Here is a 6,489-nt window from a genome sequence, read left to right as displayed (position 1 = left end):
TGTACTAACCTTGCAACTCCTGCTCCCCTCTCCTCCAAGCTTGCAACTCCTGCTCCCCTCTCCTCCAAGCTTGCAACCCCTCCTCTCCCTCACCTCTCCCAACTCCTCTTCCTCCTCCCAAATCCTCCTCCTCCTCCTCCTCCTCCTCCCTTCTCCATGCTCTCCTCCTTCCCCATGCTCTTACACCTTCTTCTTCTCCGACTCCTATGCTCCCCCTAAACCCTTACTCCCTCAACCCTTGACCTCCTTGATCTACAAGGGAGATGAGTTCTCCACCATGTACTCTACCCTAAACCTTGGATCCTCCTTCTAAACCGTGAGCTAAACCCTGGACCCTCTTCTAAACCCTTAATCCCTTTTGAACCCTAAACCTCTCTCTAACCCTTGAACTCCTCCTATACCTTTCAACCCCCAATGAAGGCAAAAGCCTTCATTACCCCAATCATGATGATGCACATTCCTTTCACACATGCATGCACTATGTTTTCTTACAATACTTAAGACTACATCTCTCATTATATTGGAATACGACCTGAAGTCCTAAGCTACACTTATACTACAAACAAAGACACCAATATATTTGTAGATGGCAGAAAGCCTCAAAACCTTGCATATACTAAGAATACCCTACTTTCCCGATATAATTTGTGGGAAAGAGCCAACATTTGGCATGGATGCTGAGAGAGTAGTGTCTCGAGTTACAAGTAAATATACGCATATATCTAAACAACTAAACTAACTTGGGAAAATTTGTGCAATTAATTTCATGGTTCTATCTTTGCATTATTTTTTGTAGTTGTTGTCCTTCTTTTACATAATTTTTTGGTAGTTGCTTGTAGATTTTGGAGTTCCAATCACAATCCACACTATTTTATGCTTAGTTGTGGAGAAGGAATTTTTTTTGCAAGCATTTTTGGAAATGCAAACAAAGTCGATCTTTTTTTGGCAATGTCAAACTAGCTCATCTTTTGTAAACATTATGGAAAGATAGTGACCCTCTACTTACGAAAATGTTGTACATTTAAAGGAATTTGATTATGATCTAACAAATTATTTTTAAAACATCCCACTCTTTGTTGACATTGGCAACAAAATTTCGAGAAGAAAGCTCACAAAGTCAATTTCCCTAAAAATATAGCTAGCCTCAAGTTATGAAAGTGTTGTATATTTGAAAGAATTATCTTATGATCAAATACAAACTCTCAAATACAATTCCCCAAAAATAATAGCTAGCCTCTACTGATGAAAATGTTAATACATTTGAATGATTTGTCATCCTATCGAACATAATAAAGCATCTATTTTATCTCTTAAGGAGAGGTTTGGGGGAGGACGATTGGGGATTTCTCCATCATTGGATTTTAATTAGAGAATATGAACCATCGGATCTAAAATGGACCATTGGCAATTTCAACATCCTTCGCAGCTCTTCTTTTGTGGCTTTTCGCTGTATATGTTCCTATTCCCCTTCTACCAAAACCATCCAATTTTTGGCCTACTGATCCAAAAGATCGCGTATGCCATACCTGAGGAAAAGTGAAAGATCAGAAGATTGTGTATGTCTTCAGAGCTCATCATTGAAACTGCAAGTACCAAATTCAAGAGGTAAGATTTCAATTCATTTCATCAAAGAAAATATGTACTCTTGCATCGATCATTTTCCTAATGATATCCTTGTATCTTGCCTTTCTTAAATTTACAATCATCAATGGTTTGCTCTTTCTGAGCATTATAATCAACAACTGTTTTCCATTTTGTGGAATCACCCAACCTCAAGAAAATTGCATGCTTCGTCCTAGCCAGCACCCTCATGCCTAGTGGCCCAATATTGCAAGATCATCTTCAATTAATCTTTGATGAATCATTGGACGTCTGAGCTCTTCTTCTTGAACCATATCAAAAATCTGGTAAGGGATGCATCTACATACTTTGTAGAAGGGTGTGGTGTCCATAATCACGATTACCAGTGGCATGACCTGCTTCTTGGGAATGGTATGGAAAGCATCCTAGGAGTGGTGGCACTTGCAGTTACAGAGTATGTGAAGCAAGGGCCCCTCATTTTTTGAAACCCTTTCAATGGAGTGTCAACTCAGACAAACCATGATGTTACATGCTATACTATCAGTTAGCCAAACAATGACTTGACATTAGGGTTCACTTATTTTAGGTCATCTCAAGGGGTGTCTCTCAAATATCTTTCACACCACCTAGTCCCAATAACTAGCGTACGTCTCTTTAGAAGGTTATGTTGTTATAGAAGATTAGAGCTTACAATCATTTTTAAAGTTATGTATCATTATGCAATGAATTCTTAATGGAAGTAAATATACTATTTGCAAAGTTACTAGAGTGTGTAAGTGTGTCTAAGTAAAAAACACATGTAAAAGACCTTTGGAAAATTAATGAAGGGAAGTACAAATAATGCTCTTCCCTTTTGCTTCTGTTATTATGTGCTTTTTAAGAATGAAGAGAAGGACCAATAATGCTCTTTATAACTTGATGAAAGAGAGGTAAGCCTCTAGATTTTATGAAAATGTGATTGAATACTTAGGCAAATAACCTAGAGGTGGAGATTTTACAAAGATTCTCAATCAACTTAATAATTCTTGATTATGTTTATCAACTTTCCCTTAGGCAAATAACCTAGAGGGGGAGATTTTACAAAGGTTCTTAATCAACTTAATAATCCTTGATTATGTTTATCAACTTTCCCTTGACATGTTTCATCACTAGTGAACTTTTCATGTGGCCACAACTAATGACATTTCTATGACATTTCTTAAAGCATGAATTAGTTTTGAATGATTCCTCAACAAAAAGATTGTTTTAAGTTCGTCCTGTTTTGGCTTGATAGCAAGCTCGTTCAACGCTCTTTTGTTTTCTTGCGAGTGAATTTTGCGTGTATGTTAATTGCTGAAATTCGCACACGATGCATGTGGGCGTACCTATCACGGATTTTATGTTTTGGATGAATATGTTGTTAGTTCTATATTACCACAATGCTATGAGGAGTGAAGCAATCGATATCTACTGTACTGCTTTTCCTTGCGTGTGCAGAATTTGTTGCTATGGAGCGTTCAACATGGATACATACAATGATGCTTTTGTGAAAGGTTTGGAATTCGTCCTTCCTTACTTTGCGACTTGCTTGAGATTTATGTGCTTTGTTTCTTTGATTGCTGGTCTCGTTAAAGTTTGCTCTGAGGTAATCGAATCTCCTTCCACCCCTTTGTCTACGGAACCTATTGCTGTGGATTATATGGACGACATTGGCAAAGCCAGTGATGCGGGGGATAGTACGTGCATGCGCTCTCGTCGTCTTTATAGTCTAATTTTCCATTTTGATTTTCTTGACGATTTCTCATCAATTATTTGGAAACAAGCTTCCAACCTGAATTGAGTTTCTAATAAAAATTAGAAAGGATTGTCTCTTCAAAAGCGTCACTCTTGAAGACTTTAGCATCTATTGAGGTCTGCGATATCCCAGCTTGCTGATGTTGTCGGCCTCCCTCTGCTTGCCTATGGTGTCCTGTCTTCCTTCTCTCTAAAGCCCTTTCCCTGCTGCACACCATAAAATTCTCGCCATGCCTTTTGCCATTCTTTCTCTCCTCCGTTCTATTCCACTCGTGCCCAATGCGAATGCCCCTTCCCTTCCAGTGCTCTCATTGACCGCCGTGGATCCCGTTGGCTCTCCTTTGCTCTGCAATCGTATTGTATAATCAGTGCTGCGATTGGACCTGGCCCATTTGTCACCTTACCAGCGCTGCAATTCCAACAAGTCAATCTGCAAGCATTTTTCATCATTAGATTTGTTTGGATATACGGTGGTTGCAATTAATGTAGAATTGCTAAAACGTATGTAAATCCAGGTTCTTGGGTTACGTGTGTTTATATGTTTTCATCGCCGATTTTTCCCCACCACTTTGCCGTCCTCTTCCCATTTGGACAGCCTGACTGCAGATGGATGTGCACTTCCTAACCCGTTGTGGTTTTCTGACTTCCATTAGTGTTTTCTACTTTGAATGCTTGACTATATGAACTTTAAAGTCTAGGCGTGCCTTGTGTCTCTTCTTGTTCTTACGTTGAAAAAAATGCATCTCCACCTAGTCCAAAGGCAACTCCATTGGGGATTGGTACTCCAAGTAGACCCCTGAAAGAGAATCTGTTGAAAACTCTCCAATCAAAAAGACTCCGCTTCGTTCCTTGAAGAATTCCTTCTAAGAAGTGGCACAAGAGGCTTACGCTCAAGGTAATTGCATTTCTTTTTCTCAAGAATTCTTTTTTGATTAGTTTGTCCTTTTTTTTTTTGTGTATCATTGAAGAAGCTTATTCGAAAAAATCTAGAGTATGTTTATTGTAAGTCTACAATTACTTCCCATGTGTAACGTATAAATAAATCTAAGAATTTGAGACGTGCAGAAAAAAAGTCATCTCCACCTAAAAGTGGCGTGTGTGATTAAGTCCATTGTTGAAATTTGGCATTATTTTAACTTTTGTTATGATGGCATTGGCTTCGAGAAACCATTATGATATGAAATATTGATGTTCTGTGTTGCAATACCATAGAATCCTTTTTATTATGTAACTTTCAATTTTGGTCCATTGCAAGCATATTGAAGGTTTAAGAAAAAGTGGAATTGTAGTTTGGCTTATGTTCATTGATTCAAAATAATTTTATGTGAACATATATTCATTTCTTTGCATACCAACGTAGATATGCTTCATTACAAGTGTTAGATGTGATGGTATTTAAATTATGATTAATAATCAAAAAATGCTTTTCTTTACATAATAAAAAAATGATGGCATTTAAAGTCTTAGGACTAGAGCATTTCTCGAGGTAGCCCACTCTTAGGTTGCGGGGCTCGTTTGGAGCCCCAGATAATCTTAGATGGCTTTGGACCGAATGGTTCTATCGTGTGGTCAATGGCCTATTTCCGACCCCTAGTCGGCCGTTTTGGGCGGAGTGGGTCGGTCACCCAATTGGGTCTAGCGCGTGAAGCCCATCATCATCACTAGCTACAGCAACCCTGATTCCTTAGCATCTAGCCTCCGTCCTCTACTGTTTCTAGCACTCCATCGAAGCTTCTCTCATAGGAGCGCATAGCTGGGAGGCAGTGCCATCTATTGTATCAGTTTTATAGTAATGAAATTTTTTATTTTCCATACTATGTGCTTTTCTCTCTTGCATATGAGATCCTATTATTTGTTGAGCACAGACGTTGTATTGTTTTCTTACATGGTATGAGAGCTTGGGCTCTAGCAAGAAGATTTGGTAGTGTGTTTCTATTCGTGAACAGATTGTGAGAGATGGCCCAGCCTACAACTTTGTGAATCCCACTATTCAGCGAAAGCGAAAAGTTGGATGGCACTAACTATCTACTCTGGAATTTCCTCAGGGGGGTCACTCATCATATGTAACCCTATCATGTGAGTTCAACAGAAGGATATTTTTTATTTCTAAAATTTACAAAAATAAATATACATAAGGGACTATTTAAAATAGTTTTGGAAAAAAATTACAGATTTGTATAGAAAAGGGGTACATTTTATTAATGAAAAAATTACAGATAAGGGATTTTAAAAATAGGCCTTGAACGCACGTGATATAGAGGGTTTATACATAGTGGCCCCCCCGAGGGAATTTCAAGATGAAGACCATCCTAAGTGCATATGAGCTTTGGGATACTGCTACTAGGGTGAACGTGAAGCCAGTTGCGAGACCGGATCCAGCAATTGCAGGACAATAGATAGTACCAACTGCAGATGAAATTCTCACGTGGACAAGAAGAAATGCAGATGCTCTGTGTTCTATTGTGTGTAGTGTAAGTGATTCTGTCATGGCATTAATTCAATGTGTCACCACAGCGGAGGAGGCATGGACGGTCTTGAAAAATTAGTACGAGACCACGAATCAGATGCAGATTTAGAAGCTAAAGACTCAACTCGTGAATGGAAAACTGTCTGAGTTCGAAGCAACAGAGAAGTTCATCACCAGGGTGAAGAATTTGCACGATCAGATGACTGCGATTGGCATCACCATCACCAGTGAGAATCTAGCATGAACGTGCATATAGATTCTCCCACCAAAGTATAACGGTCTTGCTACAATGTTGAATACATAGAATCAAAATCTGCCCCTCAACTTTGAGGATTTCAGTGTGATGATTTTGGAGGAGGAGATGCGTCAAAGGATGAGGACTGTTGGCTCTCTCGGCTAGATCAAAGAAAGGTAAGGGTAAGGACTCTGGTAACCCATCTTCTTCTAATGATAAAAAGAGAAAGAAGAAGATCAAGTGCTTCTATTGCAACAAGGCAGGGCAAAGCAGAATGAGTGCCGAAAGAAGATTACAGATGAGAAGAATGGAGTAAAGAAAGAGTCTAGCAACAGCGCATAGGCGGTACCAGTAGAGCTGTTTGTAGCAATTGAGGAGATTTGCATGGAGGCAGCAGTTCATGTATCTGCGGATGAACCTTGGATTATTGCAT

This window comes from Dipteris shenzhenensis, chromosome 10, assembly GCF_047967505.1.
Source record: "Dipteris shenzhenensis isolate YYH24624 ecotype China chromosome 10, Dip_SZ_1.0, whole genome shotgun sequence".
Lineage (NCBI taxonomy): Eukaryota > Viridiplantae > Streptophyta > Polypodiopsida > Gleicheniales > Dipteridaceae > Dipteris > Dipteris shenzhenensis.
This window is presented reverse-complemented; position numbering follows the sequence as displayed.